Raw genomic sequence first — 13,920 nt, 5'->3', positions numbered from 1 at the left:
TGTTAACACATATTATACAGGAGCCATGGTCATATAAAATTAGAATGCAGTACTGTTAGGTAATAGATATATGCAATGGCATGCAGGTTTCTAAAATAAAATGTAAAATCTTGTCTGGTTGCTGGAATCAGTAACATCCAGAAACCACAGAGTAGTTTCAACCCAAGGCTAGATTTATTATTTATTATATTATTTTGATTTCAGACCCTCTGCTTTGGATCTTTTGATATCTTTCAAACTCCTAGCTGGTAGGTAATGTCAAAGGGATCAAAGCCTCCAAGTAGCCTCCAAGTACCAAACTAGAGAGCAATAGGAAAAAAGTTAACTGAAAAACCAAAAGATACAAAACTAATTGGATATCACTATCTACAAAATGTTAAATTTTAATTTTAAGGGGAAAATTCTCTCTGAAATGTAATTTTTGTTTATTGTATTTCATTAAACATATACGAAAGTATGGACCCTGCTACAAAAGGAAAGGATAATAAGTGCTGAAGGTACCAGCTGAAAAAAACATCATCCTACACTGCACTTGATGTTCAAGCAGAGCACCTGTACATACATAAAATTTTCCTCTTTGTATTAAAATCTGAAAGTGGTAAGAATGTACTAGCTGAGCTGTATATAGTCTCCTGCGGTTCTATTAAGGACTCTAGTGCTATTTATGCATTTCTGCAGTGTGGAATTTTATTATTATTACCCATTAGTTTGTTTTTTTTTTTGTGGATAATTCACACTATAATTCAGCCACAGAAGACAAATATTAATTATGCATGAGTATTTATTAAATATGTGTATTTAAATACTCTGAATGAATGCCTTAAATAAAACTAGCATGCTTTAAAATAGTATGCCTGTGGGTCTTGCGGCAGAAGACCATAAAACATAAGCAGTGCTAAGAAAACACCCTGTATTTTGGGGAAAAAAGTTTGTAAAAAAAATGCCAGTGTCGGGACATGGATCCCTCCCTACCTTGTGTGTATGTCACCAGTGGTGGGAAAGACAGTCCTTCTTGGCCCAAATGGCCTAAGATGACTTTATACTTGGCTTTTGGTTCCAAGTGGATTTAAATCTTAAAACAGTTTGAGAAATTGCAGCAGGTCATAGAAATTTTTCAGTGTAATTGCATAGCCCTCTTTGGAAGTGTGTGTACAATTGAAGTTAATTGCAAAATAGCTTAGAAGTCAGCCCTGAGCTTGTGTCTGAAATGGGCGTTATCTGCAAGGAATTAGTATATTCTCCCCATGCCTGTTTGGGTTTTCCTCCAGTATCCTCCCATGGAACAAAAACCTACAGGGAAGTTAATTAGCTCCTGATCAAATGTACCCTTGTCTGGGTAGTTAAGTGGTTAATGTGAGCTCCACTGGAGCAGGGACTAATGTGAAATACTTCATGAAATATGCTGTTGGTATATATAGGGTAATTACACATACCCCCATATGTAATAAAATGCATAACATTAGCCCAGGTGCAGTAACGCATAGTAACTAATAAGATATATCTGTTTAATAGGTGACCAGTTAATTCTACTTGCTGATTGATTGCTGCAGACCAGTGCTGTCCAGCTGGTGGCTCACCGCCGCCCTCTGTGTGGCCCCCACCTGTCTGGCTGCAGTGACTCCTTACCTTAGTGAAAACTTTAAAGGAGACATATTGGATAATAGGGATGTAGCGAACATCGCCAAAAATGTTCGCGGACCCATTCGCGGACTTTCGGCAAAACTCGCGAATATTCGCGAACTTTGCGAACCCCGTAGACTTCAATGGGAAGGCGAACTTTAAAACCTAGAAAAGCCATTTCTGCCCAGAAAACTGATTTTAAAGTTCTTTAAAGGGTGCCACGACCTGGACAGTGGCATGCAGGAGGGGGATCAAGCAAAAATTTCTCAGAAAAATACTTTGTAAAAAAAACGCAAAAAAAAAACACAAAAAAAACCGCCAAAAAAAAACCGCCAAAAAATAACGACAAAAAAAACCGCAAGCTATTCCTATGTATACGCAAAGGCGAAAAACCGAAGCAAAAAAACGCGGCGGAAAAAACCGAGGCGAAAAAACGCGGCGCAAAAAAAAACCGCGGCGAACCCAAAATGGCGAACATCGCCAAAAGTTCGCGAATTTCCGCGTTCGCGAACACCTGATGTTCGCGCGAATTAGTTCGCCGGTGAACAGTTCGCTACATCTCTATTGGATAAATGGGAAAACCCCTAACCCTGTAGGCAATTATGAATAATATACGGTGCTGGTTTCACTTTGTGCTAAAAATTAATCCTCTCTGTAAAAATGGCCCCTTTATTGGAGCTCCCTATAGATCCTATCACTTCTCCGTCCAGTGTGAAATGAAGAGTGGGCGTGTCCTAATGGTCCCTGTCAGAGGCACAGTAGGAGGGTGAGAGCCAATCACAGCCCTGCAGTCACACAAGCAAAGACAGGCTTCAGTTCCCTATCAGGTCAGCCTAGCTGCTGATTGGTTCCTATCCTACAGTGCAGTGTACGGAGGGCCGCCGGCTCCCCAGCTCATCCAGAGAATTCAGCCAGCAGGAAGTGGAACTGATGGGCGGGGCTAGTGGGGTTTTTGTGGAATTTCTCAATAAATCAGTCAGAAGCACAATCCTTCTATATCTAGAGGAGTATAATTCACTGGTACATTCTTAATTTTTATAGGATATGTCTCCTTTAAATGGTATTAGTACTGAGATTAACTGGACCCTTGAATTGCTCACACCTCAGATTCAAGCTGTATCTCTTTTCACATATGAATAGAGAGTGATAGCCCTACAGTGAGCACCAACCATTTGGGTTTTTGCTGTGCTACCACCATTAATGTAGGTATTGTCTTAAAAACATGGGTGTGGTTTGAAGTGGATGCAGTTTAAAAAAGGGGAGTGGTCAAAACTAGCTTCCATTATCGGCCCTCCACCATGTAGGCCAGAAAAATTCCAACCCTCAGTACCACAGAAGTTGGACAGCACTGCTGTAGACAATTAGACCTGTAGGACACTTTGCACCTTTTATTATGTTAGATGATATGTGAGGGTAACAACAAGGCCATAATCAGTGCTAAATTGCAGCAATGTGTTTTAATCAGTCTATTGCACATTTGAAAATGAAAATAAAGATATGATTAGTTGCTATTGGTAACTGCACTGCAATTAGCACCTATGTCAATAAATTACTTCCAGTGTAGCCAATTTTCTGGTATATTAAGGCCCAGCTGATAAAAATTATTTTTCATGCTGGTGTTTTTTTCAGAAAATATGGCAATTCTACTACAACAAATGCCTTTACCCAAGAGAAGGATGTGGTAGGAGTTCTAAGCATTTTCTTACATCTTCTGGTACCATAAACTGCATACAGCACAAAGTCTAAGCACTGAACCTTGCTGTTGGCCACAAGGCAGCCCTGTACTAAATGACTGTCACGAGCAGGTGTTAAGTACAGGGCTCTCCTACACATTGCAACCTATGGGGCTCCTTAGCCAGCATATCTGAATAATATGATAGCTAGGGGTCGTTGAAGGACACACCCACAACCTATTCCTCATATAAATACAATGATGCCTGACACAGTCAGTGTTTTTATCGGAAGTTGCAGCTCTTTTCACTCCATTTCATGGGGCAAATTGAAGAATTCTGTTTTTATTTTCAATGTACCAAGCACAATTTGTATAAAAAGTTAAATCTTGTTTTAACTCATGAGAAGTTGGGGGATGTTAGGGAAAGTATTGACAGGAAACTCAAGGAGGCCCCTAGAGCCATAAAACCTGTTAAATTTTACACAAGCCAAGTAAAAAAAACAGCAGCGATACCCTTTTGAATTCTGCTAAAATGTATTGATTTGGAAATGTTATTGATGTAAAATGTAGAAGTACAACAGAAATATCTAACAGTTATGTTTTGCAGTTCTTTGTATAAAGTATAGTATTACAATAATAGTGCAGTATAAACAGTGCCATAAGAGATAATTAAAAGGAAACATAATAAGGTTGTGTACACAGTATAGCTTATACAGAAAAAAAAAATCTGTTTTTCTATGAAAGCTGACTGTTCGTTAATTCTCTAGTTACCAAATTTGCAGGATTTGTATAAGGTTGCCTGGAAAGTTGAGTTGTGATCAATTTCCCCCTAACTACCTTGAACTACTAGCCCCTTGAGTCCAGATTTTCCAGTAAGATCAATATATAACAACTTTTTACATTAAAATCCATTTTTGTCTACCAGCATACCAAACAAATATTAGTTCTGCTCACTTCTTTAAGCTTTAAATAGCAGTTTATTGCATCAAACAAATTAGATATCAAGATACAGTACCTTTTGACATGAGCCCATGAGTCTAAACTGTTAAAAATAAATGCATATTAATTTTTTTTACACAGACATTTCTACTTGATTGCACTGTTTGAAAGTTAATCATGTAAATTAAGAAATACACTAACTTGAATGGACCATATCCCTTCAGGGCCAACTCCCACCTCATCATGTTCCAAGTCAAAGCGGTGCATTCAGAGAATCAACATTCTTCTTTCTTTTCTGAGAGGACTGCGCATCACCCACTCTACCTCCTTAAAGTTATCATCTGGTCTGAAGCACTTCGGCAGCTTTGGAAGCAAAACTGAGTATTTATTATAATATTTATAAATATTAATATTTAGGAGAATTTGACTTGGTTGTGTCTGCATTTATTTTAGCAAAAAGAAGCAATAAAAATACATTTGACAATAACATATATAAAAGAATCTGCAGTTTGAGCAACAAGTACAGACTGTCTAATAACCTAGATCAGTGCTGTCCAACTTCTGTGGTGCCTAGGGCTGGAATTTCTCTAGCATACATTGTGGAGGGCAGCGAATGGAAGTCAGTTTTGAACACTTCCCTTTTTAAAATCATACCCACTTCAAACCACACCCATGTTATCACAAAACCATGCCCTCATTAATGGTGGTAGCGCAGCACACACCCAAATGCTTGGACCTCACAGCGGGGATATCAACCATCATTCATATGTGAAAGAATTATATTATGTCATATTAAGGCACACTCTTAAATCCATATGCCTCCTCCTCCCCTTTGGATAGCATGACATCCCCCAGCACATAATTACACACCTTAAGGATCATTTAATGGCTATTTTCAACTGCTAACAAACTCCCAGAAAAAAACCCCTGCCAGGTTCAACTTCCACAGGCAGCATAGGACAGGCAGAGTATGGCACACACAGGCAGCATAGGTCAGGCAGAGTATGGCACACACAGGCAACATAGGGCAAGCAGAGTATGGCACACATAGGCAGTATAGCCTGCCCTATGCTGCCTGTGTGTGCCATACTCTGCCTGCCCTATGCTGCCCCTGTGTCGCTCAGGTGATTTTATTGCAATGCAATGTCACTACTATGTGTAACGTGTTTGGTGCACTACTATGAATAACAGCAAACAGCACTGGACACATTAAAGAACAGTAAGTTAAATTAAAAAAATTAAAAAAAAAAATTTATAATAAAAAAAAGTGATCTCTGGTTGGTGCTGGGGGTGAACTACTAGGAGCAGCACATCAGTCCCCCACAGCTAGACTAATAGCACTGGGCTCTATAAATTACAGTAGCAAAGTAAAAAAACACAAATAAAAAAAATGATGTGAATGTGTGGTTGGTGCTTAGTTCACTACTATGAGCAGCACACCTGTCTCCAACACACACAGACAGAGCTGCAGTACACAATGAAAAGAAGAGTAACAGTAATCAGAAAATAAAAGCAGTCCTTACAAGGACTATTGGGTTACAGCAAATGAGATCAGCAGGACAGCTGCCCACAGCAGCTACATACAGAGCAGTAGAAAGTACTTTGTAGATTACTAGTCAGCAAAGCTACCTAAACTGTCCCTCAAACCCCTGCACAGCTCTCTCCCTATGCTAACTCATCAAGCACACACATGCAGAATGTAAAATGGCTGCTGGGCTTCGGTTTATATATGGAAGGGCGTGGTCCGGGGGTGGTCCAGGAGGGAGAGCTGCGTGATTGGCTGCCATGTATCTGCTGGCTCTGGGGTAAGAGGTCAAAATTTGGCTCCAGCTAAGGCGAACCCAAAATTGCGAACATCGCTAAAACTTGCGAACACCCGATTTTCGTGCAAATTAGTTCTCCGGCAAACAGTTCGCTACATCTCTACCTGTGTATGCCATACTCTGCCTGCCCTATGCTGCCTGTGTATGCCATACTCTGCCTGCCCTATGCTTCCTGTATGTGCCATACTCTGCCTGCCCTATGCTACCTGTGTGTGCCACACTCTGCCTGCCCTTAGTTGCCTGTGTGTGCCATACTCCGCCTGCCCTTAGCTGCTTGTGTGTGCCATACTCTGCCTGCCCTTAGCTGCCTGTGTGTGCCGGACAGAGAGATCGGAGGGGGGGGGTACAGTCCTGACGAAACGAAGCAAGCGGGTGCTGGTGGGGGGAGAGGCAAGGAGGGAGCGGACCAGAGAGAGAGATCGAGCGGAGGGGGGGGGGGTGCTGACAAAATGGCGGCGCCATTCACTGCAACAAGTATGTAGAATGTAGCAGGTGTATCTCTGTAAATCTTTCATTAGGCAAGCCAGAATTATAGCGTTTTTACACAGCGATAGTAGTACTATTTAATAGCGTGCTTAATAGATTTTGACTTTCTATGTCTTTTAACATGAAATTGGGAGTGAATGCCTCTGCTTTAGGAAGCCTGACTTGAAGGTCATAGATATACATCTACTGTACATATACAACACACACATTTATGTTTCAAAGTACTTATATAGCTGTTCCAATGATTGTAATGATTGTACTGTTGATCATTACAGTATGGCTAAAATCATGACATTGATGCATGTTACTTATTTCGAAAAAGCTATCAATTGGAACTTGCTCAAGACATACTTTTTTGTCTTAAAGGAACAGTAACACCAAAAAATGAAAGAGCTTTAAAGTAATAAAAATTTAATGCACTGTTGCCCTGCACTGGTAAAACTGGTGTGTTTGCTACAGTAACACTACTATAATTTATATAATAAGCTGCTGTGTAGCCACGGGGGCAGCCATTCAAGCTGGAAAAAGGAGAAAAGGCACAGGTTACATAGCAGATAACAGATAAGTTCTGTAGAATACAATAGTGTTTTATCTGTTATCTGCTATGTGCCTGTGCCTTTTCTCCTTTGAATGGCTGCCTCCATGGCTACATAGCAGCTTATTTATATAAATTATAGTAGACTTTCTGAAGTAAACACACAACTTTTACCAGTGCGGGGCAGCAGTACATTATATTTGAGTTACTTTTATACACTTTCATTTTTTGGTGTTACTGTCCCTTTAATGGAAAGTTTACCTTAAATGTAACAGAACTACTAGGATATAGTCAGTACTAAAAAGGACAATGCACAGTATATATATCTTTCTGCTGTATCTATGTATGAATTCATAATCAATGCTTTAGCACAGAATATTCTGCAGTTAGAAATACATATATAAATCCCTATGCAGATAACCTATTGAAATATAAAACAAAAAAACCAAGAGACAAATATCTAACAGTACAAAACTTGTAAAACTTGGCAGAAGTTAGAGCACAAGTGCTGTGCTACATATATTACCAAATATAGATAATATTTCAGGTTTTGTAGTGTTTAATAATAAAAGTACACAGTCTCATAGCAGACAAAAACCTTTTTTTATTTAAAGCAACACATTGAAAGATCAATGTGGAACATGATGTTACACGTATATTATGGCTAGGAACATGCTGATCTAGAAGCTTTTCTGATTTAAGGCAACTAAAATTGCAACTAGAAAGGGAAGTTTGAGAACAAACTTCATGTTGGGTTGAAAAACGTGAAGTCACTGAATGAAATCTGATATGTTGTTGACTTTGCCCACTTTTTCTAACCTTAGACCACAGTTATATAGAAAAAACCACTGTGAAAAGTTTGGGTACCCTGGTTTTAATAATGTCTGAATGGCAGCAATTTAAATTTCCCCACTGAAAGTCGAGTGATATCTGATTGGTGGTTGGTGGCTCCACCCACTTTTTCTAACCTGGAACTGCAGTTACCCAGTGACTAACTCTGCAAAAGTTTAGGGACCCTAGGATTAATAGTTAAATAATGGCAGAAATTTAAATTGAAACCAATAAAAGTCAATAGGTAAATTGTGATTGGTGGTTGTGCCCACTTTTTTCTTTTTCAAACCTTAAGTCAAAGTCACCCAGTGCCAAACAGTGGGCACCCTGACATAAATAGTGTGAGGATGACAGCATTTTAAATTTAAACCAAGAAAATTCAATCATTGAAATCTGATTGGCTGTTAGTGGCCCAACCTACTTTTCCTATTTTTGAACTGCAGTACCCAGTGACCAACTTTGGGGACTCAGGCATAAAAATTGTGGGAAAGTAAATAGGTGAAGTGGGATTGGCTGTTGGTGGCTCCACCCACTTTTTCTAACTTTGAACCGCAAATACCCAGTGACTATCTTAGGAAAGTTTAACAACCCTGTAATTAATATTATAATGGTAATGGTATAATAAATAATGGTATCAGTTTAAATATAAACCAATGAAATTTAATGAGTGGAAATGGATTGGCTCTGCCCACTTTTTCTAACCCTGAATATGTAGTCAGCCAGTGACTGACTGTCAAAGTCAATGGGAAAATTGGGGGGTTCAGAGCGGCGCCACAAAAAGATGGGGGTGGGATCGCTTAGAAAAGCAACCTGCTACACTATAGGGCGAAGAAGTGTGGAGAGTTTGGGTATTGTACCCCTAAAACTGTAGGAGAAGTAGAAAAATGGGGGACACTAAGAATAAGAAGAAAAAAATGGAAGAATAAGCTGTCGGCTTTTTAACCCAACATAGTTACATAATTTACCAGGGCAACCTCAAACTGAATACATATTCAGGCCAGAGTACTCCCTTCAGAAAAAAAGCATTATTCCAAAAAGCTTTGGTTAGAATATGCATGCCCTGTTTCAACCAAAGAGGAAACAAATATTTGCTTTATTGTTTTAAGTAGTAAACAGCTGGAATGGACATGAACCATTCTGGATCATGACTGTTATATTATTTCTAGCCATGGTAATTTATAATTTTACAATTTACTTTTTTGGCAAGTACATTGCTCATAACCAGGCAGGTATTTCCAAATTACAAGTAAGCTATTAGCAGTGCAACTGCTTTCCCTTAGGGAATCTGTTGCTTTAGTATTTAAAATTGTATCTGTCTGAAAACATGACTCATTCTGATTAATTACAGGAGGTACAAAATGAGTTTATTTTCAGCTCCAAAATATATGGCTTTATTTAGAAAACAACTTATTTAAACTGGTTTCAAGAGCTTGTGGATTTTTTTTTCAGTAGAGGTGATAGTGGAAATGTGATCAGCCACTTAAAGAAGTAAAGTGGGGTTGGGAGGTATCCCCACTAAACAGTCAGTGTAGATGACTTACAGGGGAATGTAAAAAAAGTTGTTAATGGAAAAATATTTTTTAATGCAGAAATGTATGCCTCTGTTTGTACAAATTTTCAAGTGTATCTTAAAAGTGTGCTATGGGCAATTAAAACTCACAGTGCAATAAATATTGAAAAATATTACATTGTGAAATGCAAAATTTAGTGCACAATTAAAACATTTTTGTCTTATTTTACTTTTTGTAGCTTATTTTGAGCCTTAAAAGTCTTAAAAAGTGAAACATAGACACCCCAGTAATAATGCAAAAGGCTACATATGTATCTCAAATAGTATTGCATCTTGATTGTAATTCCTAGAAAATAGTAGATACAGATATAGGATCTACTACCTGGAATGCTCGGGACACTGGAGTTTCTGCATAACGGTAATTTGGGTCACCACACGTTAAATCTACTAAAAATCATTTAAACATTTTTGCCACCAATCTTAATTCAAGTATCTTTTTACACCATATGTCTCTATGGAACCACAAACGTGTAATTTACCCCAGAATGAACTACTAAAATATTTCACCACTTCACTGAGTTCACATTCTGAATCAACATTGAATATACACATACCTCAAACACCAAACATTTTACCTTGGTTTAACCTTCTAATAAAGCCCAGCTACACTTTTGTTCCCCCTACACTCCTATGGCTATCCTTCTTGTCCAAAAATGAAAGAATAACTTTTCAGCCACAATTATCCTCTGCAACCTGTCCAACAATGAGACAAACATATAATTATGCAATAGTCACATCTCTGCTTATACATCACAAAAACTTACCTAAACATTTTTTCCCTTTTTAAAATGTACACTCTGCTCTACCACTAACTTTAAACCACCCAAACTCATTTGTTTGCAAATTGTACTTAGCCCCACAATGTTTATGCACCTCATTAGTCTATCATTCAAACAGAATTGTGCAGTCTCCAACATCTATATATGCACCTAGATGAAAAAAGATGCAACCTCCCCTATTCCTCAAGCTTCTTCCATTCCTCAGGTCTCCTGCATCCAGCAGACCCCTCTAACATCTTAACAAACTGGTAGTGTACCTAGTAGGGACTTCTGTGGCCAGCTACAAGTCCTATTCACCTGTGGGAAGATTGCTTTTTGTAATGGAATGCAAGTAGAATTTTGACATGCCACCTTGATCATGTCACCAAAAATAAATCCTGATCAACTGAACACTACCTTATCAGTAGGGTACTTTTTTTTCAATAAAAGAAGTGCCACCTTACCATTAAAGTTCCTCCTGTGGCTACATCGAATACAAACGACATCAGCTACAAACGAATGTCCCTCTCAGACAGTCATCCATTAATAAATTATGCTTTAAACATGTGGGATTCTCTGAAACACTGAGCAGAAATGATGTCAGCTAAATCACTATTTACCCTTTTGATACACAATTCAGATTTTCCTCCAGGCCTTCTAAAAGGATATTTCTCTACTTGGCGACAAGGCACAGTCTTTCAAATTTTTCAGTTGTGTCCAAGAGGGACCCTTCCTAAGCTGGGAACAAATGAAGAAGACATTTTTGCTAGCTCCTTCTGACTGTTTTAAGTATAAACAACTCGCAAGCTACATCTCTCCGATTCTCATTACAGGGGATCAAGTTTATACCAACTGAAAACCTGTGTCGACCAACGCAGCCCCCTCTATGCATCATCTCCTCATTATATCCAATCCTTCTGCTACACGCCGCCATCCCATTAACCAGCTTGCCCCATTTTATAAAATGGGGGAAAACCTTAGGCAAAACCTTCTCAGATAAATGCTGGCAATATGAACAATCCACCGGAACAATGCTGCACATATTTTGGGAATGCCCGGAGATACAAAAATTTTGGAACGAGATTATAGATATATGCTAAAACAGTACTCTCTGCCTGGAATCTCTCCCCCCCCCACCCAGAAAAGTTTTCCAACTCTCTGCTATGTGATCGGTAGCACAGATGTTTATATTTTTCTTTATCATTTAAAGTATGCTGAGATACTGGGGTATAACTTGGCTCAGATATTAACATTTGTACAAATAATGTCAATGTTTGAGTTGGACATATGTAAAAATCCAATAAAAACTCAAAAATTAAAAAAAATAAAAAAAAAAACAAAGTGCCACCTTTAAGCACCTTCTCTTCACATAACCTTCACACCATGGTTCCCAACTCTTCAGCTGACATGAGCGCTGTTGTTAGTAGAGTTAATCCATGACTCCACACATCTCCAGCCACACAAAATGCAACTTCTCTCCCTCTCACATCCAGAGAAGTACCATGTATGTCCTACTCACACACAAGTAAACAAACACTGTTTGCTTTCCTTTACACAGTGAGAGATCATACAGTCTCATGCACTCTCATACACACAGACAGCAGCACCATCTATCATTTCAGGTTTATTTCTTTAATGGGTTCAACCCCATTACACACCTGGCAATTGTTTGGCTAGGAGTCAACTGTAACCCTGTTTTCTACCCAACAACACCTGATGGTGCACTGGCTGCCCCAAATTCATTTTCAGGATGTCCCATAGAATTATATTTTACAAAGGTTCAACCCCTTATGAATCCTATTTAGAAACTCTAACTATAATGGTTACCCCTAAAAATTATTTGGGATAACCAGTGCACCATAGGTAGTTGGCAAAACAGTTTGTCAATTTGGATTTATGACAATGTGCTTGAAAACCCTATGTGTTTGGCCAGTAAGTGTACAGAAATATATGGACTGCTGGTGTGTGAGAGAGGCTATAAGGTATTGTCTGGCAGGAAAGGGGAGGGGGGAGAGCATGCAATTTGTCACTGTTCTGCCAGTCAAATTATATAGCAAAGCTATTTGACCCTTCTGCTTGTGAACTTTCTGAGCCAAACCTAATAAAGCTGTTTTTAGAACATTTTCATTACACCATTAATCTACATTTCAAATTACATCAATGCATGATTCAAAAAGAACAGAAATAGTTATGTAATTATTGTTTGTAGGTCCCAAAATAAAAAAAAAGAGGATGTGTTTACATGAGCCACAAATAACTTATTTTCTGTTCACTGAATATAGCCATTTGATAAAAAGGACAAAATACATTTTAATAAATTTACATACAATAATAATGTGAATACAATCTAGAACAGGTTGTGCTACTAAAAGAGTTTTGTGGATAAGAAATTGCTTGTGTAATTATTATTCATTCTGCAAAGGTCAACCTGTTCAGACCAACACAAAACAAACACTTTTATCCACAGACGATATCCTTATATTTCAGTTATCCTGAAAATCACACCGTAGTGGGCTGGCCCACATTAGATGTCTTCCACTTTATATATACATATATATATATTTTTTTTAAATTATTTTTTAGAATATTTTCAGTAATATTATACACCTTAATGAGCCCTGGGCAACTTTAAGGCATTGGTAAACCAAGAAAGGTCATTTTCTTCAAAGATTTAACAAACCTGATATAAAGTACTCCATCTGACCATATTGTACTTTTATATTATTGCACAACTGCTCTGAAAAAAACAATCCCTATACATAGGAGTTTTCAAGGTGAACTTTGTGATGCAATCTATTTGCCAGCAAACCTGGTTTCACAGCCAATGCTGGGCACCTGCCCACCTTCTTATCTGTCCAATGACATTATGGCATTTAATAACATTGGAGAACTTCTCAGTTTTGCAAGTCAAAGTGGTTTTTTAAAAGATTAATTTAGTGTATGTATAAACTCGCAGCACATTTTATACTGCACTCATCTTTTAAATCTTATTTACTTTTTTGATGTATCATGTTATATGTTTTTTCTTGTGTCTTGAATTGTGTCTCCCACAGTTATATGTGCCTGATTATCCACATGAGTCCCTGGTTTCTGGAACCATGCATCCATCTATTACACTACTGAACAAATTACTAGACATATGGCACCCTTATGTCGACCATCCCCCAATAACTAGGAAAAAAATATCAACAAGTACATTGTAAAAGCTTGTAATCTTTTCTGTCACATCAGTTCAAGTGTGTCTATCCCAATAAAGGGCAATATGGGATAGCAAATAAGATTTACTGAGCCTCAAAAGCAGTATAAATAAATACAGGAGCTTATCACAGTGGGAGTCCAGCAAGGCTTCAAAGCACAAACATCAAAAATGTGTCTGCTTGCTCACTGAAATTAGCTGGGTGCCTACGCCATTTATTTAGGCACAGGTGCTGAAAAATACAACACATCAGGGGGGTATCAACATCCATCATCAGGTAAGATACAATATACTTGTGTCTACAGAGATTTTATTGAAACCCTTGCCAATACTTTTTTTTATAATCAATCCCAAGTAAACAAAACAAAGAAATATAGGACACAACGTTTTAAAGTAAAAGGTATATGTAAATGCAATCAATTTGCAATCAGCAAAGGCCTACTAACTGCCAAAATCCTTGGGGGCCCATTTATCAAAGCGCAATTGCTTC

This window comes from Xenopus tropicalis, chromosome 5 (genome assembly GCF_000004195.4).
Source record: "Xenopus tropicalis strain Nigerian chromosome 5, UCB_Xtro_10.0, whole genome shotgun sequence".
Lineage (NCBI taxonomy): Eukaryota > Metazoa > Chordata > Amphibia > Anura > Pipidae > Xenopus > Xenopus tropicalis.
Note: the sequence above shows the minus strand (reverse complement) of the source record.